Source organism: Callithrix jacchus, chromosome 10, assembly GCF_049354715.1.
Source record: "Callithrix jacchus isolate 240 chromosome 10, calJac240_pri, whole genome shotgun sequence".
Lineage (NCBI taxonomy): Eukaryota > Metazoa > Chordata > Mammalia > Primates > Cebidae > Callithrix > Callithrix jacchus.
Window position 1 is genome coordinate 65,806,949 of NC_133511.1, and position 25,698 is coordinate 65,832,646.

General features: G+C 46.9%; 1 protein-coding gene and 1 pseudogene across 2 annotated transcripts in view; one reads left to right on the forward strand and one right to left on the reverse strand.

Annotated features, from left to right (window-relative positions):
* The window catches only part of SLCO2B1 (solute carrier organic anion transporter family member 2B1), an 84,429-nt gene extending 59,716 nt beyond the window's left edge, over window positions 1-24,713 (reverse strand). The window contains exons 1-3 of one of the 2 annotated variants that reach the window (XM_078340230.1): window positions 24,438-24,713; window positions 23,580-23,615; window positions 679-847 (exon numbers count right to left, since the gene is read on the reverse strand). The gene's annotated coding sequence lies outside the window, so the exon portion shown is untranslated. The remainder of the gene's footprint in view (window positions 1-678; window positions 848-23,579; window positions 23,616-24,437) is intronic. The other variant, XM_035265435.3, reaches the window with a different exon arrangement.
* On the forward strand, window positions 9,738-17,156 carry LOC100386798 (olfactory receptor 2AT4-like; annotated as a pseudogene).
* Window positions 24,714-25,698: the final 985 nt, after the last annotated feature.

Here is a 25,698-nt window from a genome sequence, read left to right on the forward strand (position 1 = left end):
TTGTTTCTTTTATGAGACAGTCTTGCTCTGTCGCCCAGGCTGGAGTGCAGTGGTGGGATCTCAGCTCACTGCAACCTCCACCTCCCAGGTTCAGGCGATTCTCCTGCCTTAGCCTCCTGAATACCTGGTACTTCAGGCGTGTACCACCACACCCAGCTAATTTTTTCTATTTTTAGTAGAGATGGGGTTTCATCATGTTAGCCAGGATGGTCTTGATCTCCTGACTTCAAGATCTGACCCCCTCGGCCTCCTAAAGTGCTGGGATTACAGGGGTGAACCACCAGGCCTGGCCAGGTTTTGTTTACAGTTTGGCATCTCATTGCCACAAACAGTCCATCCTGCAGGTCTTACAATCTCTGTTTCAGCATTAATGCTGCTCAGGTGTAGTGTCTAAGCCACAAAAGGGAGGGGGATAAACAGGGTGTGTCTGACCTTTTGTCCCTTCATGGCCAAGAACTCAGTTTTTAAAGGGCTATCTGGGGTCCCCTTGGCCAAGAGGGGGGGTTGTCCACTTGGTGAATTGGGGGGCTTAATATTTTAGTTTTAGTCAACACAAGAAAACTCCTGGCACGACTGTCCTAAACCCCGTCATTTTGCCCAATCGACTTAGTATGTGGTACAGCCTCTCCCTCCTGAGAGATTGCCCCCAGCCTCACCCAGTGACCTGGGGCTGCTCACCTGCCCTCACTGATTCTCAGTGCCCTTGTCTGCAAAACACCTTCCCAGAGCTGTCAAACGGCTTGGATGAGCTGAAGGATGGATTAATGCTTCCAAAATTCTGAGAGCTGAGCAGACATGAGCCATTATTAATATGGCAGTGATGGTGATGGTGATGACTCTTGTAATTCTGGAAGCAGAGGTTGAAGACGACGTAAATCACTACAAGTACATGCTAGGTCAGCCTGACCTCACTGACAACCCAGGAGAATAAATCACTGGGAAGGCCCCCTGAGGTAGGAGGAAGCTCAGGAGCAAAATGGGGGTTCCACAGGTGGGTGGGGGGACTACGGTTCACAGCTGCTGTTCTGCAGGTGCTTCAGGGCTCCAGATTGGGCACTGGCTGGCCTTCAGCCCCCAGCCCTGGCTCTGCCACCGACATGCTGGTCAGGTCGCATTCCCTGCCTGGTCCTCAGTCTCCCTACAATAAATGATGGAGGGTGGGAGATGCAGGTGCAGTGGCTCATGCCTATAATCCCAGTACTTTGGGAGGCTGACGCAGGAAGATTGCTTGAGGCCAGGAGTTCGAGACAAGCCTGGGAAACATAGCAAGACCCCATCTCTACCAAATTTAAAAATTAGACAGGTGTGGTGACACATGCCTGTGGTCCCAGCTACTGGGGAAGCTGAAGTGGGAGGATCCCCTGAGCCCAGGAGTTGGAGGCTGCAGTGAGCTATGATCACACCACTGCACTTCAGCCTGGGCAGCAGAGTGAGACCCTATCTCTAAAAAAAAAAAAAAAAAAAAATTTAATAGTGGTTGGGGGTGGGGATGGTGGGGTTGAGGGAAGAGCCTTATTCTGCTCTGCTCCTGTCTTTTGGAGTCTCACTCTGCGCATGGCCCACATGAGCTAATGGCTATCCCACTTGTTTCCTAAAGTGTCAAGTGTGGGATTACAGTTAACAGTGCGTCTCCTTGGAGAGAGGACCCGGGAGAGGGGCGGTGCAGCAAAGACAGGGGATGCCGAGAACAGGGGTTGGGGATGGTGGGGGGTGCTGGCAACTGCAGGATGGGAGCAAGCCCCTGCCAGGCACGGATAATTTGGAGGAAGGGCCCTGCTCCCCAAAGACTTTGCAACACTGCCCCCTGGGCACTGGAGAGGAAGCCAGTGCCCTGACTTCCTCTGAGACTTCAGTCAGGGAGGGAACCTTGAAGGACCACTGTCCAGAGGCTGAACTGGGCGGGCCAGAAGAAACCCAGCTAGGGCCATCATTGCCTGCCCGCCTTCCCCACTGTCCATCCCACTTCATGAGCCTCTCAAACCTGCAGCTCTGCGCTGGTCTAGCCCACCACCACTCTTGTCTGGGTCATGCCCCGGCCTCTTTCCCACCTCCAGTCTCACCCCAAGCCATCTTCCTGAAAGCCAGAGGGAGATTCCTAACCCTTAAATCCTACCATCCCCCTTCCTGTGTAAAACCCTGACCCAGCTCCCAGTGCCCCCAGGGGACACCATCCTTCTCAGCCTGATATTGAGTGGCCCCTGTCCCTCTGTCCAGTCACATCTTCTGCAGGTCACTATCCTCACTCACAGATGAGACATTACAGGGTGTTCAGAGCAAGGAAGGCTCTGGGGCAGGACTTTTCGGGTGTGACTGCTGGCTTCCCCCCTTGGTAGCCATATTACTTAATTCCTAGCCTGCAGTGTTCTTTTTTTTTTTTTTTGAGACCGAGTTTCGTTCTGTCTTTCAGGCTGGAGGGCAGTGGCACGGTCTCAGCTCACTGCAACCTCTGCCTCCCAGGTTCAAGTGATCTCCTGCCTCAGTCTCCTGAGTAGCTGGGTCTACAGGTGCACACCACCATGCCAGGCTACTTTTTTATTTTTAGTAGAGACAGGGTTTCACCGTGTTGGCCATGCTGGTCTCAAATTCCTGACCTTAGGTGATCTGCCCACCTCAGGCTCCCAAAGTGCTGGGATTACAGGCATGAGCCACTGCACTCCACCTGCAGTATTTCTTTTTAATTGTAAAGTATATATAGCATAAGATTTTAACATAAAATTCAGCAGCATTAAGTACATCTCCCTTGTTATGCAACCATCCTCACCATCCATCTGCAGACCTCCCGCATCTTTCCAAATGGAGGTTCAGACCCCTGTGCTCTTCATTCCACCTCTGTTTTCTCAGCTGAAAGATGGAGCTAATCATAAGGTATGCTTTGCAGTGCTTATAGGTGGGTAATAGGCACTCAGACAATGAGGCAATGTTAGGATTGTTTTCTTTCTTTTATTATTATTTTTTTTTTGAGACGGAGTCTTGCTCTGTGCCAGGCTGGAGTGCAGGGGTGTGATCTCACCTCACTGCAACCTCTGCTTCCCAGATTCAAGTAATTCTCCTGACTCAACCTCCCAAGTAGCTGGGATAACAGGAACCCACCACAATGCCTGGATAATTTTATGTATTTGTAGTAGAGATGGGGTTTCTACACATTAGCCAGGATGGTCTCGATCCCCTGACCTTGTGATCCACCCGCCTCAGCCTTCCAAAGTGCTGGGATGATAGGGGTGAGCCACCAAGCCCAGCTGTCTTCTCTTGAGGAAGATGCTCTGGTAAGACAGTGCAGCAGCACTGCATGGAGTGATCTCTAGAAACCCACGGCCCCCCTGCTGCCTGGCTTTATTTCTGTGGCTCAGGCAGAGTTTCCGAGAGCTGCTGGGGAAGCATGCCACCTGTCTCATCTGGGAAGATGAGTCACTTCCTCTGCTGATGGGTTATGAGCATAGGGATGGGAAGGCAGGAAGCAGAAGGCAGGCAGCTGCTTCTTGGCTGGGTGGGGCCTCTGCAGCGTCTCCCATAAGAACCGTGTAGCCAGGCGGATTCTCTCTGGCCTCTGGGCCAGGGTAGGACACCCTAACTTGCCTGTGTGCCAACTCTCTCAGGAGGGGCTGGAGGAGGCTAATGTGCTTTCATCAGTGCTGCTTACCCAGAGCACATCGGTTTGTGTTTTGCTTGACTCTCTCCTTTTCACATCAGGCTCCCAGCACACCACCCTCCATTCTGTGCACAAGCTTCCCAGATTCACGCACTCCAACTGTTCCAGGCATGCACATCTAAAATCATCTCACCTTCTAAGTGGCACTGTACTTATTTAAATGCCTGTCCTCTTTTTTGTCCTCTAGATGGAACTAGGGGAGAGACCAGGCCTCAGGTCTCCCTGATGGATCCTGGTTTCTGGCCTGCTCTCTGGCCAGGGGGGCAAGTGGATCTCTCCAGCAAACAGGTTCAATGGTGGTTCAGAATCAGAGCTGGGTCCAGACAGGGAGCCTAGAGGCGCACAGAATCTCCTCCTAAGAGTCCTTCAGCTGGGGACTCCAGTCTCTTCTGTTAAAGACATCAACCATCTTCTAGAAAGAGCCAGCGGTGACAAGCAGTTCAGCTTAAGCAAAAAGTCTTTGGAGTAGCTTAGGCTGGAGCTCGGCCAACATTAGTTGTGTGGCATAAGGCAGATACTTCATTTCTCCAAGCCTCAGTTTCTTTTTCAAAATGGATGCAGCAATTACGACTAACACTCCTCACTTGCTGAGCACTGTTCTAAGCACTTGTATCAGCTCAGTCAATGCTCCCAACAGCCTACTATAATTCCCAATTTACAGATGAGAAAACTGAGGCACAGAGAGACCTGACCAAGGTCACACAGTTGGTAAGAGGCAGACAAGAATTTCTTTTTTTTTTTTTGAGATGGAGTTTCACTCTTGTTGTCCATGCTGGAGTGCAATGGTGTGATATTGGCTGTTGGCAACCACTTCCTGGGTTCAAGCGATTCTTCTGCCTTAGCATCCCGAGTAGCTGGGATTACAGTCATGTGCCACCATGCCTGGCTAATTTTGTATTTTTAGAAGAGATGGGGTTTCTCCATGTTGGCCAGGCTGGTCTCAAACTCCTGACCTCAGGTGATCTGCCCTCCTCAGCCTCTCAAAGTGCTGGGATTACAGGCATGAGCCACCATGCCCGGCCTAGGCATACCAGGATTTTAACCTAGATAGTCTGGCCACAGAGGCCAAGCCCCTAACCACGGCACTTAACCATCTCAAAGGGCGGATTTGAGGACTCAGGCATAGTCCACTGGTCCCTAAGCCATGAGATGGAATACAGAATAAGCCCAGTGCTAAGCTACTGCCTTTGACTGACCGTGGGTATTTTACTTTCCTTGTCAAATCTCAGGTTTCCCGCCTACAACACGAGGGGCTTGAACCTCAGCTCAGGCTCAGCAAAGAGCTCACCATGTGCCTGGAAACCTGCCCCTCCCAGGTGGCTGCTCTGAGCCTCCCGTCTCCTCAGAGTCAGCCCCATCCCCAAAGCCTGTGTGGCAAGTCTGCCTTCGTATTCCTTTGTCTCTTACTCCCTCTTCTCCCTAAACTCAAGGCCCACTCCTCATTCCTGTGGAACCCTTGCACAGCCTCCTCAACCTTCTGTGGCTCCAGTCTCCCGAGTTCTAATCCATCCGCCACATCCTACTGGAGCCATCTTTCCAAACTGTAATATTTTTTATGGGGGGAACAGGATCCTGCTCTGTCACTCAGGCTGGAATGCAGTGGTGCCATCCTAGCTGACTATAGCCTCCAACCCCAGCAAGCCTCCCACCTCAAGCTTCCCGAGTAGCTGAGACCACAGGCATGCACCACCATGCCCAGCTAATGTTTTCTTGTTTTCATTTTTGTAGAGACAGAGTCTTGTTATGTTGCCCAGGCTGGTCTCAAATGCCTAGGCTCAAGTAATCCTCCTGCCTTGGCCTCTCAAATTGCTGGGATTACAGGTGTGAGCCCCTGGGCCCAGCTCCAAATCCTAATCTTTCCAAACCCAGTCTTTCTCCTCAAAGAAAAGCTTATTGTTTCTTAGTCTAACGCTGGCTGCTCATCACCTCACACCCATAACCTACCCTATGGGCCCCACCCAACCACCCTTGTCCCTGCCCAGAGCATACCATGCACTTTCATCCCTGGCACCTGCTTATGCACAGTTCCCTCAGCTCAAATGCCTTTTCTGCCTTTCACCACTGGATAAGCACATATCCATCCTTCACCTGATAAGGACGACCTCCAATCCCTCCCAGCACCACCCAAGTGTTCCCTGCTTCCTCCTGAAAGAATATACACGTGGTCATGCTCATATCCTAGTTCTCCACATGTCCTTGGCTAATGAGCGTCAAGCAGGCTGGTCATTCCCTCTGGTAGCTTCCCATCGGCCAGTTCTTTTGCCTGCAGCCTTTCACTCATCTGAGTTGCTCCAGTGCTCCAATGCAAATGGAGTTTTTCTTCCTCTTCTGAGACACTGGACTAAGAATGGGGACAACCCAGGGTCGCCCATCGCAGGACTGGCATAATCCCAAAGAGAAGCTGAGTGTGAGAATCTCAGGCTTTGCAGGGTGAGAAGCTTCAGAGGGGAAGGCATCCAGGGGGTGGGATCTCTGGCTGTGGTGGCAATAGCACTGCAGCACTTGATTTGCAAAGCATTCTCACATAGAGTCTCACTAAACCACACTTGAGCCAATATTGACATTATTATTACCCCCATTTACAAAGAGGAAACAGAGGCACAGAGAGGTGAAGTCACGCGCCCAAATACACACAGGTGGTACTTGGAGCTGGGATTTGAGACCAGGTGCCTTTGGCCTCCATAGCTGATGCCCTCGTGCTGGGCCCACACTGCCCCCTGGTGGCAGTGAGGATGATGGTGGTGATGAGTTTACTGGAGGCCCAGCATTGGGGACACATTCTGGACTCTCCTCCCCTGAGCTCCATGGCCTCCTCTGCATGGTCGGGAAGGTGGCCCGGGTTCTCCCCGGACGTATTTATAACCTCCTTTTGGCACTTTCTTTTTCCAGCCTCTCATGTCGGTCGGAGCCTCGCACACCTGGGGGAGTGAGGGCAGTAGGGGTGAGACAGAGAGAGACAGAGCTCCACCATTCCAGGGCAGAGCAGTGCCGGGACAGGGTGTGGGCAGCCAGCCTCTGGTTCAGGGGGAACTTCAAGGGTTGGGCTATTTTCTGTTCTGAGCTTAAAAGTATTCCTGAAATACACGGGCTCCTCCTGGAGACATTTCTGTGCCTCTCCAACTTCTGTGCAGTGATGGACTATGAGTGTCTGGACTTCTCCATGGTTCCAAGAGAGGGACAGTGGCTTGTCCAACTTGGATGAAATGTTAATGACGTCTGCTTGTGACCCTTACCTCTTCTCAACCTGCACCACACCAGCTCAGAGCTTGCACTTAAGAAATACATGAAGATCAATCCCCCATTTTACAGAAGAGAAAACAGGTTTTGGAGAGCTAAATGCCAGGCCTCAATCCAAATTAGTCTGGCACCAAGGTCGGAGCACTTAACCACTATACTGCCTCCCAGTCCCATTGGATGGGGAATAAACACTCCCACAGTCTCAGTATCTCCACAAAACTCCCCATCACTCCAGCCTTACGTGAGGATGGGCCCTCCCCGTGCAGTGTCAAATCTGCAAACTGACCTTTCCTGCACTCTTTCCACTCTCGTCTCCCACTAGATGCCCTGTGAACCGAGTTGCTTGCTTCAGAAGCTCTCCTCCTCCTCCTCTGTTGACCATCCTCTTTCTCTCCCACTTCTTCACCATCCTGCTCTCTACTTGCTGCTTCCTACCCATGAATGGTGGAAAATATGCTCAAATATCTCCAATTTTTAAAATACAGCAAAATTCTCCCTGACTTCTTGCTATGGTCTGAATGTTCGTGCCTCCTCAAAATGCATGTTAAAACCTGGCCAGCTGTGGTGGCTCACACCTGTAACCCCAGCATCTTGGGAGGCCATGGTGGGAGAAGTGCTTGAGGTCCAAAGTTCAAGACCAGCCTGCGCAACATAGTGAGACCCTGTCTCTACAAAAGAACCTAGCCTGGCACAGTGGCATGTGCTTGTAGTCCCAGCTGTTTGGGAGGCTGAGGTTGGGAGGGTCACTTAACCCCAGGTGCTTGAGGTTGCAGTGAGCTATGATGGCGCTACTGCAGTCCAGCCAGTGCAACGGAGTGAGACTTTGTATCTAAAAAATTTAAATGAATTCATGAATGAATAAATAAATTAAAATTTAAAAGGTCAGGCATGGTATCAGCTCTCAGCTACTTGGGAGGCTGAGGCAGGAGGATTGCTTGAGGCCAAGAGTTCAAGACGAGTCTGGGCAACATAGCAAGATCCTGTCTCTACCAAAAAAAAATTTTTTTTTTTTTAAATAAAGCAAACCTAACCTCTCGGGTGATGGTGTTTCATGGTGGGGCATTTGGGAAGTGATTGGGTTATAAGGGTAAATCCCTCTTGAACGAGATTACATCCCTTATAAAAGAGGCCTGAGACAGCTTGTTGGCCCCTTCCACCATGTGAGGACACAGCTAGAGAGTGCCATCTATGAAGCAGAGAGAGGCCCTCACTAGACACTGGATCCACTGACACCTTGATCTTGGGCTTCCCAGCCTCCAAAACTATGAGCAATAAATTCCTATTGTTCATTAATTACCCAGCTTAAGGTATTTCTTTATAAAACCTTGAACTGCCTAGGGCACATCTCACCAGGCTCCAACCATCCACGTCTCTTTCCAGCAAACATCTTGAAGATATCATCTATTCTCTCTCCATTTACTCACTCCCAACCCTCCACGCTCGCTGTTCCACTGGCCTGTTCACACCGGGGACACCGGTGACCTCCTCATCACTGGACCCCACAGACACTTTTCATCCGGTTCTTGTCCTCTTGGGCATATCAGCAACATTTGATGCTGCGGACCCCAGCTGCCCTAGGGAGCCTCTGTGATACACACTTTCCTGTTTTGTTTCACGCTCCCTGGCTGTCGTTTCTCGGTATCTTTTGCAGACATTTCTTGTTCTGCCTTAGTCTTGTGTAGCTTCCCCCCAAGGTTCTGTCCTTCTCACACTACACTCTCTCCCTAGGTGATCTAGCTCACTGCCATGAGCATATGCCCCCCAAGTCTTCACTTGCATCCACTCTCTCTCCTGAGCTCCAGGCATCAGTCAGCATCGCCACCATCTGTCTGGTACCCAAGCAGAATACTGGGCATCATCTTGAACCTTTCCAGAATCAGTTGTCAAATTCTAACTATTCCACTTCTTGAAGATTCTCCAATTTTTTTTTCTCACCCTGTTGCCTGGGCTGGAATGCAGTGGCATGATCTCAGCTTACTGCAACCTCTGCCACCCAGGTTCAAGAGATTCTCTTGCCTCAGCCTCCCAAGTAGCTGGGATTACAGGCATGTGCCACCGCATCTGGCTAATTTTTATATTTTTAGTAGAGACGGGGTTTCACCATGTTGTCCAGGCTGGCCTCGAACTCTGACCTCAAGTGATCTGCCCGCCTCGGCCTCCCAAAGTGGGATTACAGGCGTGAGGCACCTCCCCCAGCCAGATTCTCTAAACTTTGATAGTTCAGAGGCATGGCTTTGGAGAGAGATTGGACTCTACACTAACTCACTGTTGGCCCAGCAGAAGGACTTAGTTGCTTAACCCTCTGAGCTCACTCATCTATAAGACAAGAGTAATGGAAATTACTCATTGGATTAAATGAAATGAAGTATGTGACTGCCAGGGCACAGCCATTAGTACAAGTAAACACTCAATAAAGGGAAGCTGTCATCTGCTATCATTGCCATTAATACTCCTCCCAATCTGTCTCCTTACCACCAAGCTCCCTGGCTGGTTGCCCTGCCTCTAGTCTCTCCCACTCTAAACCATTCTCCGTGCCACAGGGGGTATGAGCTTTCTCTCAAACATGTAGCTGACTATATTAGTCCCTGCCTGAGGCCTGATTCTGGCTTTCCAATGTCCTCAGGCTGAGTTTTTAGTCCTCTGCTTCGAGACTCTCCTCCCTCAGGCCACTGCAAACCTCTTTAGCCACTCCTACTTGGAGACTCCCAGTCTCTCCTCTATATTGCAGCTCAAACCAACTTCTAGCTCCCCTCTAACACACCTTCTGCTTTTTCTACACTTCGTGACTTTGTTTACCCCTTCCTTTGTGGCCCGCTCTCTATTCAACTGCTTAAAATGTATGACCCATGAAGAGATGTCTTCCATGAAGCAGGGCGGCTTTGTTTCCTCCTCTGGGCCCTTCAACTCTACGGTAGCAGAGATCGCAGTGGATATGATGGACAAGGTTTTGACTGGCTTCCCCACTAGACTGTGTCAATTCCCTGTGACCACGTACCCAGTGCAAAGCAAGCTTGATTCAATGTGGAATGAAGAATAAGCCTCAGTTATCCTAATGTTTAAAATGACAGCATTGGCAGCCAAGCCTGGTCAATCCAGAGGACAGGAAGAGCACTGGGGGCTGGAGGAGATGAAGTCACAGAAGGCCCCCTGGAGGAGGCTGGGCTTACAATGATAAGGCCCTGTGTTAAGTCTGTTTTCACACTGCTGATGAAGGCATACCTGAGGCTGGGCAATTTACAAAAGAAAAGAGAATGAGGAAGACGCAAAAGTGGAAACCCCTGATAAAACCATCAGCTCTCATGAGACTTACTCACTACCATGAGAACAATATGGGGAAAACCGCCCCCACAATTCAATTATCTCCCACCAGGTTCCCTCTCACAACACATGGGATTTATGGGAGCACAATTCAAGATGAGATTTGGATGAAGACACAGAGCCAAGCCATATCAGCCTCAAAATGATAGAGAGAGCAGGAGAGCGAGGATTTGGGAGACTGAATGGCTCTCTATTTGTCACGCTTGTTCCTCCGGCTTCAATACACTCGAAGGGCCCCACAGCCCATAGCACAGCATTTGACATTTACGTGGAACATTTTCACAAACTTTTTCATTTGTGTCATTAGTTGGTGCAGAGGCTGGAGTGAGAGTTAGGAAATCTGAGACTTCCGATCCTGCCTTGTCCTTGGCTTGCTGTGTGACTTTGGGCAATCCCTTATACCTCTGAGCCTGTTTCCTCATCTGTCACATGTGGATACCAATGATTGCTCCATACGTGGGAAGGTCCCCACAGACCATAAAGTTGTGTGTCCCACTGAGGACTATTAATCTTGTTGTTCTAATTATTAGCAAAGCCCATGGTAGCTGCTAACCAGCCACCTGGGAGTCCCCAGAAAATATTACTTAGGGCCTCAGTAAAAGGGGACCTCTGGGGGTCAAGGCCCCAGCAGGCCAGGAAGGGTAGAGCTTGAGGGTTTAACGGAAGGAGGCTCAGCTCTACCTGGTTCTTCCCACTGAGGCAGCACCTGCTTGGGGAGAGGAAGGAGCAACTGGCATGGCCTGGGTGGGGCGGATGAACTGGGCCAACCTGCAGAAGTCTCAGGCATGAAGGCTGGAAGTGAAGTGTCCAAAGCCAGTCATAGCCAAGGAGGGGCTAGGCCCTGGGAGGACAGCGTTTGGGGAGGTGGGCAGTTAGGGACCCTCATCCCGCTAGGAGAGGGGCTCTAAGAGAAGGGATCTGAGCCAAACTCTTTGTCCTCTGATTTAAAGCATTCCACGTATGCAGGCTATGCTGCTGCTTTGTCATCTGTGTGACGGTGGCTGGTTCAGACCCCTCTCTGGGCCTCCCCTTGCCTTTCAGCAGCAATATAGGAGCTGGGCTAGGAGCTCTCCTCAGAGCCCAGTGTTGTCTGATTCTGCCGCAGCACTAGAGAGAAAGCCCTGAGGTTGTCAAGACAGTCATGGTCCAGTCTGCCTGCGGAAAACTGGGAAGCCAGGTGCCCAGCCCCTACTGACATGTTGGTTTTGTAGAAGAGTCAGAACACACCCAGGCCCCAGGGAACCCCCAGTCTGGTGAGGGAAGCAGATGTGAACATGGACAGCTCCCAACACTGTCTGGGCTGCCAGAAAAAGACAAATAAAACTTCCCACAGAGGACACTTGGGAGCCCTGGACAGGGAGCAGGCATCTGGCTTCTGGTGTGGCTCTGCCACTAGCTCTGTGTGGCCCTGACCAAGGTCAGCTCCCCCTCAGCTTTTTAAAACATTTATTTTAAAATTATTTGTTATTTTTTATATAGACAGGATCTCACTCTGTTGCCCAGGTTGATCTTGAACTCCTGGGCTCAAGCCAGCCTTCTGCCTCAACCTCCTAAAGTGCTAGAATTACAGGTATGAGCTTCTGTGCCCAGCCCTCTTTTACTTGAAAAAAAAGAAAAAAAGGAGGGGGGCATTGGACTGTCTTGCTTGCTTTTAAGGACCCTTCTGGCTCCCATGTTCTATGACTGCCCAGCAAATTTTGCACCTCTAGCCTCCCCTGGTCCCAGTCAGGGCTGGGAACAGCCTCTCAGAATTGCAGCCACCTTCAGGGAAATGTTGTTTGTATCAATTTAAATGCTGAAATAAAAGAAAAGAAAGGCCGGAGCGGTGGCTCATGCCTGTAATCCCAGCACTTTGGGAGACTGAGATGGGCAGATCACCCAAGATCAAGACCAGTCTGACCAACTGGTGAAACCCCATCTCTATTACAAATACAAAAATTAGCTGAGCGTAATTCCAGCTACTTGGGAGGCTGAGGCAGGAGAATCGTTTGAACCCAGGAGGTGGAGGGTGCAGTGAGCTGGGATTACGCCACTGCACTCCAGCCTGGGCAACAAGAGAGAGACTCTGTCTCAAAAAATAAAACAGAAAAGAAAAGAAAAACCAAAAAAACCCTGCTGACTGATCTATTATGAGAAAAAGTTCAGTTTAAATCACATTAACCCATTTATTCATTAATTCATTTATTCAAAAATACTTATTTAGGGTTTACTATGAGCCAGATTCTGCCAGGTACTCAACATTTATGCTCAGGTCAGGGATCCTGGCTGCCAGGACCTTCCTCATGCAGATGTGCCCAGTCCACTGCTTCCTTAAGTCAGGAAAATGCTGACTTAAGGACTTTCCCACCATTTAGAGCTTCTATTTTGTAATCAGTTCATGCGAAACTGTTTTAAATGCCCTCAGAACAAAACAAAAATTTATGGTTGTCTCTGAAATCAGTCTAAGAAACAGAAAAAGGAAAATAAAACCTTTGGCCTAATTTTTCCCAGGTGGAAACCAGAGCTTCCAAATTCTCTAAGTAGCCCAGCTCCATGGAAAGGGCCAAGGCCAGAGCCAGGAGGACTGGTTTCCAGGACAAACTCTGACCCTGACCTGCTGTTGACCTGGGGCCGAACCCCCAAGCCCCATTCCCACTCCCACCACAGTTTGATTTCTTCATTGATGAGGAGAGGACGGGGATGAAAGTGTCTGCAGGGCCATTTCCACCCTTATGTATTCTGTGACCCTAGAAAGATTTTGTTAGAAGAGGGGAAAGCTGGAGGTGGCTTTAGGAAAAGCAGTGGAACTGGTGGAGATATGGCTGGGGTGGAAGAGGCCGTGGCCCAGATGTCAACATACCTTAGCCCTGCATAGCTTAGTTAGAGGGACAAGCCCAAGGCAAAGGGCGAGTCAGTGCCTTCCTGTGGTTCAGTCCCATGGGCTGAAAAGTCTCACTTCAGAGGTCCTGGGGCTGCTTGAACATCCAGTAATCTTCTTCGGAGGTTGGTCTCTGCAGTGCGTGGCCTCTCATGGCACTGACTCTGACACTCTTCAGTTCTCTGTAGAACCCTCTGAACTGAGGCCAAGGAAGGAAGGTTGGGTAACAGGCATGACATGGCTGAGAGAAACACCTGCGGAGCTGCCCCAGCGAGAGGAGGGATTCACAGGGGGACATGCGAAGTAGGGTCTGCTTTTCCTTTTATTTCTTTTCTTTCTTTCTCTCTCTCCTTCCTTCCTTCCTTCCTTCCTTCCTTCCTTCCTTCCTTCCTTCCTTCCTTCCTTCCTTCCTTCCTTCCTTCCTTCCTTTCCTCTTTGAGACAGAGTTTCACTCTGTCATCCAGGCTGGAGTGCACGGACACCACCTTGGCTCATTGCAACCTCCAACTCCCAGGTTCAAGCAATTCTCTTACCTCAGCCCCCCTTATAATCAGCTGGGATTATAGGCATGTGCCACCATGCCTGGCTAATTTTTATATTTTTAGTAGAGACGGAGTTTCACTGGCTGGTCTTGAACTCTTGACCTTGTGATTCACCTTCTGTGGCCTCCCAAAGTGCTGGGATTTCAGGCGTGAGCCACCCCTTCCCCCCACCCCCAGCCCAGGTCTGTTTTTTAATAGGGATAGAATTCATTTTCAACTTGGGTTCCATTCAGGAAATAACTCCTTCTATGAAAAGCATATACAGTGTCTCTGCCCTCTTAGAGTGACCAACAGAGGGGTTTCCCAGGACATGGGACTTTCAGTGCTAAAACCAGTTCTGGGCAAATCAGTATGGTTGGTCACTATCTGATATAACAAAGAGAAAGGATACAAAGACAGGTCCCAGGGCACCCACCCAGGTTAGATGGAGACAGACAGAGCAAGCCCCCGCACAGGCACACAGAAAGGAAGAGATTTCTGGGGTAAGCAGACAGCATTTTGTAGTGCTTCCTGGAGGAAGCAACTAAAGAGAAAGATATCACAGGGAAGGAATTCTCACGTGAATGGAGAAACTAAATGGGAGAGACTAAAACAAAGGGCACTGATTCAGACATAACATTCCGCCCAGATGGAGTGAGATGAGAATGGGGCGGGGCATAGAAGAGGAATGGAATCCAGAGCACCACAGAAGTCACTCTTCCAGCTGTCCCCAACAAAGTTTTCCCGGCAGTTCCCTAGAGCTCATGAGCTAGGAGTCTTTATCAGTGGCCCTTGACAATCCTCCAGGCTCAGAGGAACACACTTAGCATTAAGGGAACCTTAGAATAAACTACATAGTTTTCACTCCAGCGTTTAGCTTCACTCACTCTCAATGAGTGATTCTGCTGTCTTCACAAGGTCCCCAAAGAAAGAGCCCCTCAGGAATCATGCCAGCATATCTGGACTGGACAGGCTTATGTCAAATGACTGCAGTCAAGACCCTGGTGCTTAGAGTGAGCAAAACCTGGGAAGTGGCTGATCGACATAACCATACCTAGAGGATTCCTTCACCTGTGCTAGTGAACTGGGCTAAAAACCAGACATCCTTAAAGGAGCTACTTAAACTAATACAAGAGCTACTTGATTTTTTAATTGGCATTTGAACACAAGTAGATGCCTCTCAGGCTTTTTCTCTCCAATAGATTAAATTTGCCCACCAACATTGCAACCTTACTTTTTAATTTTTGTAGGATAAGGTCTTGCTCTGCTGCCAGCTTGGAGTGCAGTGGCATGATCACGGCTCACTGCAGCCTCAAACTCCTATGCTCACCTTAGCATCTGGAGTAGTTAGGATTACAGGTGCACGTCACAATGCCTGATTGCCTTTTTTGATTTTTTGTAGAAATGGGGTCTTACTATGTTGCCCAGGCTGGTCTCAAACTCCTGGCCTCAAGCAATCCTCCGGCCTTAGCCTCCAAAATTGTTGGGATTACAGGTGTGAGCCACTGCGCCTGGCTGCAATCTTATGTGGTTCATTTATGCTGTTATTATTATTACTATAACCAATGAATCTAGGGTTAGAAGGTTACTTAAAGGTTTCGATCTAGCTGCTATCCAAGTATTAAACCTCTGTAGCATTTCAGACAAAGACCTCAGCCTTGCAACCTCTAGTTACATGAAATTCACTAATTATCAAGCCTGTTTCTGCATTATGGAGTCAGTTTTTTGAGACAGAGTTTTGCTCTGTTGCCCAGGCTAGAGTGCAGTGGCCTGATTTCAGCTCGCTGCAAACTCCACCTCTGGAGTTTGAGTGATTCTCCTGCCTCAGCCTTGGTAGCTGGGACTACAGGCATGTGCTACCATGCCCAGCTAATTTTTATATTTTTAGTAGAGACAGGGTTTAACCATGTTGGCCAGGCTGGTCTCAAACTCCTGACCTCAGGTGATCTACTTGCCTCGGCCTCCCAAATCCTGGGATTACAGGCGTGAGCCACCACACCCAGCCCTCATTATGGGGTCATTCTGATGTTAAGAAATTTATTTCCTATGTGGGACTGATCTCTGGGCCCCTGAAGCTGCTAACAGTGGCCCCAGTTCTTTGTAAGTGTTGTTCCTTCTCTTTGACAGTCCTTAGGTGTTTGTGTTCACTTCTCCGGCCCCCAAAACAGGACCAGCTCTTTTTGCCACTGCTGTTAGACATCTCACCATTCTGGGAATCTTAATTGTGCAATACAATTCCTGGAGCAAAGAAAATGTTGGGACTGAGATCCATGGTTGGAAAGAAAAAAGATACTACATGTTATAGTGAATGTTTCCCTGATTGCTCTGGTTTCCAGATGTTCCCAGTGTGTGTCTACAGACATCCAGCTCTGACCCACTGTGGAGGCCACAGCCTGTAATAGATCAGAGGACTCCTCTCCTGTCTTCCACCTGGTCAGCATCCCCTCTCTGCCAGAGTCCCTCTTTCCCTAACCCGCATCATCTTCGTGATTTTCTTTCTTCTTTTCGATTTCTTTTTCCTTTTTTAGATAGGGTCTCACTCTGTTGCCCAAGCTGGACTGCAGTGGTGCGATGTTGGCTCACTGCAAGCTCTGCCTCCAGGGTTCAAGCAATCCTCCCGCCCCAGCCTCCCAAGTAGCTGGGATTACAGGTGCCCACCATCACACCTGCTGATTATTGTATTTTTAGTAGAGATGGGGTTTTGCCATGATGGCCAGGCTGGTTTTGAACTCCTGGCCTCAAATGATCTGCCTGCCTTGGCCTCCCAAAGTGCTGGGGTTACAATCATGAGCCACTGTGCCTCACCTTGATTTTCTTCTTAATCTACCTGCTCATCCTGGTGTGTAATGCCTGATCCTGGTGATTGTGATGGCAGAACCCAGCCTCCACGAGCCCATGTATTTCTTCCTGATAAACCTCTCAGCCCTGGACATCCTCTCCACTACAGTCACCATCCCCCAAGATATTCTTGCTTGGGGACCGCTTCCTCAGTTTCCCTGCCTGCTTCCTGCAGATGTACCTATTCCACAGCTTCTCTTGCTTGCAAGCCTTCATCCTGGTGGTCATGGCCTATGACTGCTATGTGGCTATCTGCCACCTACTGCACTACCCTGTCCTCATGACCCCACAGACCAGTGCTGTCTTGGCAGCCAGTGCCTGGCTCACTGCGCTCTTCCTGCCCATTCCAGCAGTGGTACAGACCTCCCAGATGGCATTTGACAGCACTGTTCACATCTACCACTGCTTCTGTGACCACTTGGCTGTGGTCCAGGCCTCCTGCTCTGACACCACCCCCCAGACCTTCATGGGCTTCCACATCGCCATGGTGGTGGCCTTCCTCCCACTTCTGCTGGTGCTTTTCTCCTATGCCCACATCCTGGTCTCAGTGCTTCACATCAATTCTTGAGAAGGATGCTCCAAAGCCTTCTCCACCTGTGGCTCCCACCTCCTGGTGGTGGGCATCTGCTACTCGTCCATTGCCACAGCCTGTGTGGCCTACAGAGCCAACTTGCCCCTCGACTTCCATATCATGGGCAATGTGGTATATGCCATTCTCTTCCTCTTCTTCTTTTTTTAAATACCTCCTTCCCTCCCTGTATATGCCATGCCATTCTCATACCTGTTCTCAACCATCTCATCTGCATGTTGAGGAACAGGGACGTCAAAGCAGCCATCACTGAGACTGCATGTCCCCAGGAGCCAGGGTGTCCTGGGGGCCCTATATCCCTAGATCCAACTAATTCGCCTCCCAGGATAACAATGGCAGCACCTAGCTCAGAAGAACAACTCAATAAATATTTTTAAATGAATTACAGCAATCTAATTTGGTTTCATTTAGTTGAGCAGACAGCTACAATCTGGTTCTCAAATACTGGATCAGAAAGTTTTCCCAATAGTTCTGTATAAATACAGAATTCACAATCTTCATCCATCATTAATGTAATGAGTAAAACTGTATCATTCAATCATTCATGAAAATATTTATTGGGTGCCAGAGACAGAAATGAACCAGACACAAATTGCTTTCCTGAAGGTATCTATAGTCTAATGTAGGAGTCAGACCCAGAGAGAAAAAAACATATGGTGATAGGACAAAGCAAAAGGGGTTGAAGGAGCTCAGAAGTTAGCATGTAATTCAATGTTAACATTTTCTCCTATAAGTTCTTCTATTTTTGGCATTGAGTATCGCTTCTTTGTTAGCAAGTACTCATGTATCAGCAATAAGGGCAGTGGAGGGTTGGGGACCTTGAAAAGATTGCATAAGCAAACCGCTAGCTGCTCCTGGGGAGTGGCAACGCTGTCCATGTTCCTGCCCGGTTGGAAGGATTCATATTCAGCTTGGATGACCATCAATATGGGATGCTTATGGCCAGGCACAGTGGCTCACGCCTGTGATGCCAGTACTTTGGGAGGCTGAGGCAGGTGGATCACTTGAGGTCAGGAGTTTGAGACTAGCCTGGCCAACATTATGCAAACCCATCTCCATAAAAATACAAAAATTAGCTGGGTGTGGTGGCAGGTGCCTGTAATCCCAGCTACTCAGGAGGCTGAGACAGGAGAATCACTTGAACCTGGGAGGTGGAGGTTGCAATGAGCTGAGATTGCTCCACTGCACTCCACTTGGGCAACAACAGTGAAACTCTATCTCAAAAAAGATAGGATGCTTCCTGCCAAAGTATTTTTGTTTTTAGACAAAAATCTCTGTGTCACCCAGGTTGGTGCAGCAGTGCAATCTCAGCTCACTGCAACCTCCACCTCCTGGGTTCAAGTGATTCTCCTACCTCACCCTCCCAAGTAGCTGGGATTACAGTCACCTGCCACCATGCCTGGCTAATTTTTGTGTTTTTAGTAGAGACAGCATTTCACCATGTTGGTCAGGCTGGTCCAGAACTCCTGATCCACCCACCTTGTGATCCGGCTGCCTCGGCCTTCCAAAGTGCTGGGATTACAGGCATGAGCCACCACACCTGACACCTCCCAAAAGATTTTAAATCTTAGTTCTCCTCAGAAATCACACAAGAATCAGAGTGAGATGGACAGAACTGCAGTGTATCCCAACGAGGCGGAAAGTACCACCATTGCCAGGACACAGCACACAGCAGGAAGCTGGCACTTTGCAGTGCATATAGTAGGGAAGTAAATCTGCAAGCCTCAGCACTTAACCAGACACTGAATAAGTGGAGAAGAAAAGAGAATTTTTCATAAACCCCAATAATAAGGGTATTTATATGAGGAAATGACATCCTGCAGATCCACGAGCAACAAACCTATGACATCTGTAGAAACAGACTCTTGTGAGAGATGAGGAATACAGGCGAGTCTAAGATCAAAGAGTGTTTTCTTAATTAGAGCCATGGATTCTTGGTAGTTCTTAGTCAGAGGAAATTGCAAGTATTATTATTATTATTAGAGACAGGGTCTCACTTTATCACCCAGGCTTTAGTACAGGGGTGTGATTATAGCTCATTGTAACCTTGAACTCCTGGGCTCAAGTGACCTTCCCATCTCAGCATTCCACATAGCTGGGACCACAGGTATGCACCCTCATGTCTGGCTATGTTTTTTGTAGAGATGGGATTCTCACTATGTTGCGCAGGCTGGTCTTGAACTCATGGCCTCAAGCCAACCTCCCACTTTTGCCTCCCAAAGTGTTACGATTACAGGTGCCTGGCTGTAAACTGCAATTAGTATTTCCTTTAGGTTTTGTGGCATAGTTTTATGTTTATGTCAACAGTATAATAAACCACATATAATTCTCAGTTCAGAGTATGGGTTCAATTATTCCCAAGCTAAACTTCAAATTAGCTTTTTAACGTACCAGTTAACGAATTAACCCAGGTATCACAGACAGATTTCTGCATTGTGTGGAAACCATCTGACTCTCACTCTTAATAGTGTGATGCCCATGGTAGGACGGACAAAATAACCAGTCTCTTCACTTCCTTCCAGAACACTCTCTTGGCCAGAATTACATCTACTAGGATATGCTATATAGCATGTCAGTGGTGAAGATGAGGAATAAATAAATAGCAAATATATACTAATTGGAAAATGTGGAAGAGGCTGAGATGGGTGGATCACCTGAGCTCAGGAGTTTAAGAGGAGCCTGGGCACATGGTGAAACCCCGCCTCTGTAAAAAATACAAAAATTAGCTGGGCACGGTAGTGCGTGCCTGTAGTCCCTACTACTCAGGAGGCTGAGGTAGGAGAATTGCTTGTGTCTGGGAGGCGGAGGTTGCAGTGAGCCAAGATCGCGCCACCACTCCAACCTGGGGAACAGAGTGAGAACCTGTCTCAAAAAAAAAAAAAAAAGAAAGAAAGAAAAGAAAATATGGAAAGCCAATTAAGCTTAGTTAAAAATTTTCCTTTCTTTTTTTTTTTTTTTTTTGGCAGTTTTGTTCTGTTGCCCAAGCTGGAGAGCAGTGGTGCAATCTCAAAGCACTGCAACCTCTGCCTCCAGATTCAAGCAGTCCTTCTGCCTCAGCTTCCCTAGTAGCTGGGATAACAGGTGCTCACCATCACGCCCTGCTAATTTTTGTATTTTTAGTAGAGACTAAAAAGGCATGAGCCACCGTGCCCAGCAAAATTTTCCTTTTCAATTACATACGTGTTATTGGTTGTAATTTTATATGGTCCCTGCACAGTAAGATCCTGTACAATGCCTCATGAGAATGACAAGGTGAAATGCTGGCATATCTGTTTCATAGGGAGCAGAGTGGCTTTCACCCCCATCATCACTGGGATACATTTAAGAACCTTTTAGTTAGAATGAGGAGTCCCAGAATATCAGGGCTGGAAAAAACAGATCATCTGGTTTTACCTTTCCCATTTTACAGTTATGAAAACTGAGGCTCATACGACTTGCCCAATGTCACACAAGAAGTCAATGCCAGAGCCAAGACTCCAACACAGATCTCTTGTCCTATAAAACAGTAGTCCTTCCAGAATATTACAATGACTGGGAGTAAACTTGGGCAAAAGTGTAATCTTAGGTTTAATGACAGACTGTCTCAGACTTCAGAACTGTCTCTCCGTCTTGGTTGATAAGTTTCCCAAACTTTCTTTGTCATATTCTTTACTATGACCAAGAAGTACTCATTGAAACCCCCCGAAAAGACTCGGCCATTAGGCAGTTGTACACATCAATTTCCCAACATGAAACACAACCAGCTGCAAGTTTAGCTGTTTCTCCCAAACCAGAAAGAATGGATTCGGGAACAAACTGGAACATTTGTTATGTATGCCCTGTCTGTGTAAGATCAAATCTGTCCCTATGTCAACAACGCTCCCAAAAAGAGAGAATTTGAAATGTAAAACCCTTCATTTACCCAGATAGTGATATTTTCTCTCTTGTCTTAGCAACAAGTACCCGAAATAATTCAGTTGATTCCTAAATAGCACTGAGAACAGCCAAAATAAAAAGGCAAACCCATTAGTCAACCAACAAGTTATTGCATCCCCCATATACAAGTACTGAATAGCTCAAAAAGAAATGCCCAGCCCTGAGGAAATTATTCTTCCTGATGTTTCTTCCACGTGGAGGGAATTCAATTCATGGAATGCTTTTGACCTTTTTCTGTCCCATTGGCCACTGTATTCAGGGACATTTAGGGTGACTTACCTAAAGTCTGCTTGGGAAGACTAATCTGAATATGCTTAGTGTAACTTCTCTCTTCTCCCTCACCTCTGCCCTCACATGCTCCTCTGCTCCTCTATTTGGGCATTTCACAGAGGCTTTTTTTCATGCAGGGATATTTAGGGTGGTTCTACAATGCCTAGGGCTGTGCAGGAATCTCTCTAATTTTGGAGTTTAGTTTCAAGAAATCCTTTGTTTGCAGATATATGCCATGTCCTTCAACCTAGGGACATTTACATGCCCTCTGATGATACTTTTTTTTAATTTAGAAAGAAATATACTCAATTAGATTACTTTATTTTTTTATTTATTTGTTTTTACTTTATTTTTATTTATTTATTTATTTTAAGGATGGGGTTTCACCATGTTGGTCAGGCTGGTCTTGAACTCCCGACCTCAGGTGATCCACCCACCTTGGCCTCCAAAGTGTTTGGATTACAGACTTGAGCCACCGGGCCCAGCCACCTGATGATACTTTTGTTCAGACCCACAATTCATGAAGTGGGCAAAAGAGGTGTCAGTAATTGGGCCCCCTCAGTGACCCTCAACAGTTAACTTGACAACTAGTCACTGAATATACTTGATTCCAAAGTCACACAGGCTGTCTGATTTGAAGTGTCACTAAATATACTTGATTCTAAAACACAGCCTGTCTGATTTGAAGTGTCAGCTGAAAATGAACCAGTCATCTTGGTCTTGGGTTACCAAACCTAGAAGTCAAGGCTTCACAGAGCTGAGATCATATGATGATTATATTACACATTAAGGTTTTCAAGTAGTTACCACACTAAAAAAGGTCAAAATTTGAACCTTCAGGTCCTTAAAACCATAATCTAAAAAGGCTAACATAGAATTTGCTTTGCCCATCTCTAGGAGTCTAATTTGGTAAAGGGGAAGGTTGGGACATCAGGAAGAATGCTGCTTTTTCAGAGCTTTTCTTGGTCCACAGTGGAGAAACCCCAAGATTATTTTTACTTAGCATCAGCCTCCTTGACCAAACCCTTGCTCCTACCATAACTTAATGACTGTTATCCTTTCCTTAACGACTGAGCCTCAGGCCCTGATGCGGAATAGACTAATGTGGGTGGGGGAGCAAGATAATAGGGGAACAGATCCCTGTCTTTCCTAATCTGCGCCATTGCATATTGCCTCTTCCACTGCAAACTCTGGAGTTTCAACATTAAACATTGGGCTGGCTTCATAATTAAAGGCACTGCCACCTTTATCAAGTAAGCAAATGTGGAGGATAGGATAGGATATATTTCAGAGGAGTCCGGAGAGTCAAGAATCCTCAACTCCTCTGGCTCTTCCCATATATCCCCACCCAATTGCCACAATTTCACTCTTTGAGAATCAGAGCAACATTGACCATAAAACAGACTGTCTTTGGGTATTTGGAGTATTTGATTAAGCTGCAGTTTCTATAATGCATGTGATGAATTTCTAATTTGGGCACTAGCAATCATACTGTAGGTTTGCATGACAGGTATATACTTTCTTATCTACTTCTAGCTGTACTCCCTGCCTTTTTTTTTTTTTTTTTTTTTGGAGACAGAGTTTCACTCTTGTTGCCCAGGCTGGAGTGCAATGGCATGATCTCAGCTCACTGCAGCTTCCACCTCTCAGGTTCGAGTGATTCTCCTGCTTCAGCCTCCTGAGTAGCTGGGATTACAGGCACACACCACCACGCCCAGCTAATTTTGTGTTTTTAGTAGAGACAGGGTTTCACCATTTTGGTCAGATTGGTCTTGAACTCCTGACCTCAGGTGATCTGCCTGCCTTGGCCTCCCAAAGTGCTGGGATTACAGGCATGAGCCTGTAATCCCAGCTCCCTCCCTGTCTTTCAAATGTTCTTCACTTAAGCCTGTAAAAAGTAAATTAACTCAGTTTGATCCTTAAGTTTTTTTATTCTTTTGAAATTGTTCAGTGGTGGGTTCTGGTGGATTAGGGTATTCAGATTAAACTTCCCAGTGAAAAGAATGAAAAATTCTAGATTATGTATTTAAATTTATCAATTACATTATAGAGTTGACAAGATACTATGGAATAACTAGGCCAAAATTGGAGGGAATAAAAACCGGCAAAGAAGAGAAGCAGAATCTTCTCTGAAAGAATTTTCTAACCTTGAAAATTTAGATTTTTACTTGTTTGCCTCATAGGATGCGGAAGTGGAAGGGAACATAAATTAAAGACTAAACATGCTTCAGGTGGAGAATTTAATGAAGAGTTACTTCCCCACAATAATCTTCAACTTCAAAGGCCTACACCCTTTGGTGACAATGAGTCAGAAGCATGATAGACCTTCTGAAGATCTAGATCCCAGGATCATATCTCCTGGGTATACTAAGGAACCACATAATTTACCTTTGCTTAAGGAGGTCCTGGAGTGTCCCCAAGTGCCTAGTAAAAACAAACATAAATCCTGTTAGAAAAAAATTTGATTCATCCCTAGATTTAAATTATTTTTCTTTTCTTTTCTTTTTTTTGTGTGTGTGACAGGGTATCCCTCTTCCTCTGTCATCCAGGCTGGAGTGCAGTGCTGTGATCTTGGCTCACTGCAACCTCCACCTTCCTGGGTTCAAGAGATCCTCCCACCTTAGGTGCCTCAGGAGCAGCTGGGACTACAGGGGCATGCCACCATGCCCAGCCTATTTTTTTTTTTTTTTTGTAGAGACAGTGCTTTACCATGTTGTCCAGGCTGGTCTCAAACTACTGGGCTCAAGGGATCCACAAGGCCCACAGGTTATAAAAGCACCAGAGTGAGATTAAGCAGAAAAACATAAATGAGTATTGGAATAAACTATCACATACAAAACTCTTATTATGTTTAAATAGATAAAAGATTATTGAAAATATTTGAATAAAACAAGAGAATAAAAAAGTGGCCTAGACCTTTTGAAAAAAGAATGAAATGGAACTTTTAGAAATAACTAATAAAATAGCTGAAACTTAAAACTCAATGAACAACTTTAATAGTAAGTTTGATACAACTGAACAAAGAGTTAACTGTAAGACAGGTCAAAATGAAGCTTGGAAAGACAAAAACTATAAAAAGTACAAAAGAAAGAGTATGATCTAAGACTCAAGCAAAAAGTTCTGATATATGTTAATCATAGTCCCCAAAAGTGAGAAATGAATGGTGTATTAGGGTTCTGCAGAGGGACAGAATTAATGGGATATATGTATATATGAAGGGGACTTCATTAAGGAGTATTGACTCACGTGATCACAAGGTGAAGTCTCACAATAGGCGGTCTGCAAGCTGAGGAAGAAAGAAGCCAGTAGTGGCTCAGTCTGAGTCCAAAAGCCTCAAAAACAGGGAATCTGACAGAGCAACCTTTAGTCTGTAGTAATGGCCTGAGAAACCCCAGCAAATCATTGGTGTAAGTCCAAGAGTTCAAAGGCTGAAGAGCCTGGAATCTGATGTCCAAGGGCAGAAGAAACAGAAGGAAACATCCAGCACAAAAGAAAGAAGAAAGCCAGAAGACTCAGGAAACCGGTTTATCCCAGCCCTTCTGCCTGCTTTGTTCTAGCCAGCTAGCAGCCTATTGGACGGTGCCCCCATATTGAGGGTGGGTCTTCCTCTCCCAGTCCACTGACTCAAATGTCAATTTCCTCTGGCAACTCCTTCACAGACACGTCCAGAAACAATACTTAGCAGCTACTTAGGCATCCTTCAATACAATCCAGTTGACACCTGATATTAACCATCACAAATAGAGATAATATTTGAAGAGCAAATGGCAAAGAATTTTCATAACTATAAAAACACCAAACAACAGATTTAAGGAGCTCAGAAAAGAAAACCCAAGCACAATAAATAAAAAGAAATACATTACCTAAATACATAATAATGACACAGTAGACAAAGAAACCAACAAAACTAAGAGAAATCTTAGAAGTAGCGGATAAAGAAGACTGCTCAATAGTGACATTGGAATCCAGAGCCTTTGGAATTATTTTTCCAGAAATAATTATAAAATGCTGAAAAAAAAAAAAACTGCCAGAATTCTAGCCCAGTGAAAATATCTTTCAAGCCCAGGCTAGATGTTGTACAGTGGTGCAATCTCAACTCATTGCTACCTCCACCTCCCAGATTCAAGGGATCTTCCCACCTCAGCCTGGCTAATTTTTGTATTTTTTGTAGAGATGGGGTTTTGTCATTTGCCCAGGCTGGTCTCAAACTCCTGGGCTCAAGTGATTCACCCCCTAGGCCTCCCAAAATGCTGGGATTACAGTCATGAGCCACTGCACCCTGTCAGTTCAATGTATTTTTCAATTTCCCTTGGTACAGTATGTTGAAACCAGGTAAAAAAATTTTTTTTTGTTAAGGTTTCCCTTAAGGTTTTCTCTTTGACCCATGAATTATTTAGAAATGCGTTGTTTAATTTTCAGTGTTTGAATCCTCTCTTGTTATGTTTCTGTTGATTTTTAGTTTCATTTTGTTGTGGTCAGAGAACACATTCTGTATGATTGCAATTCT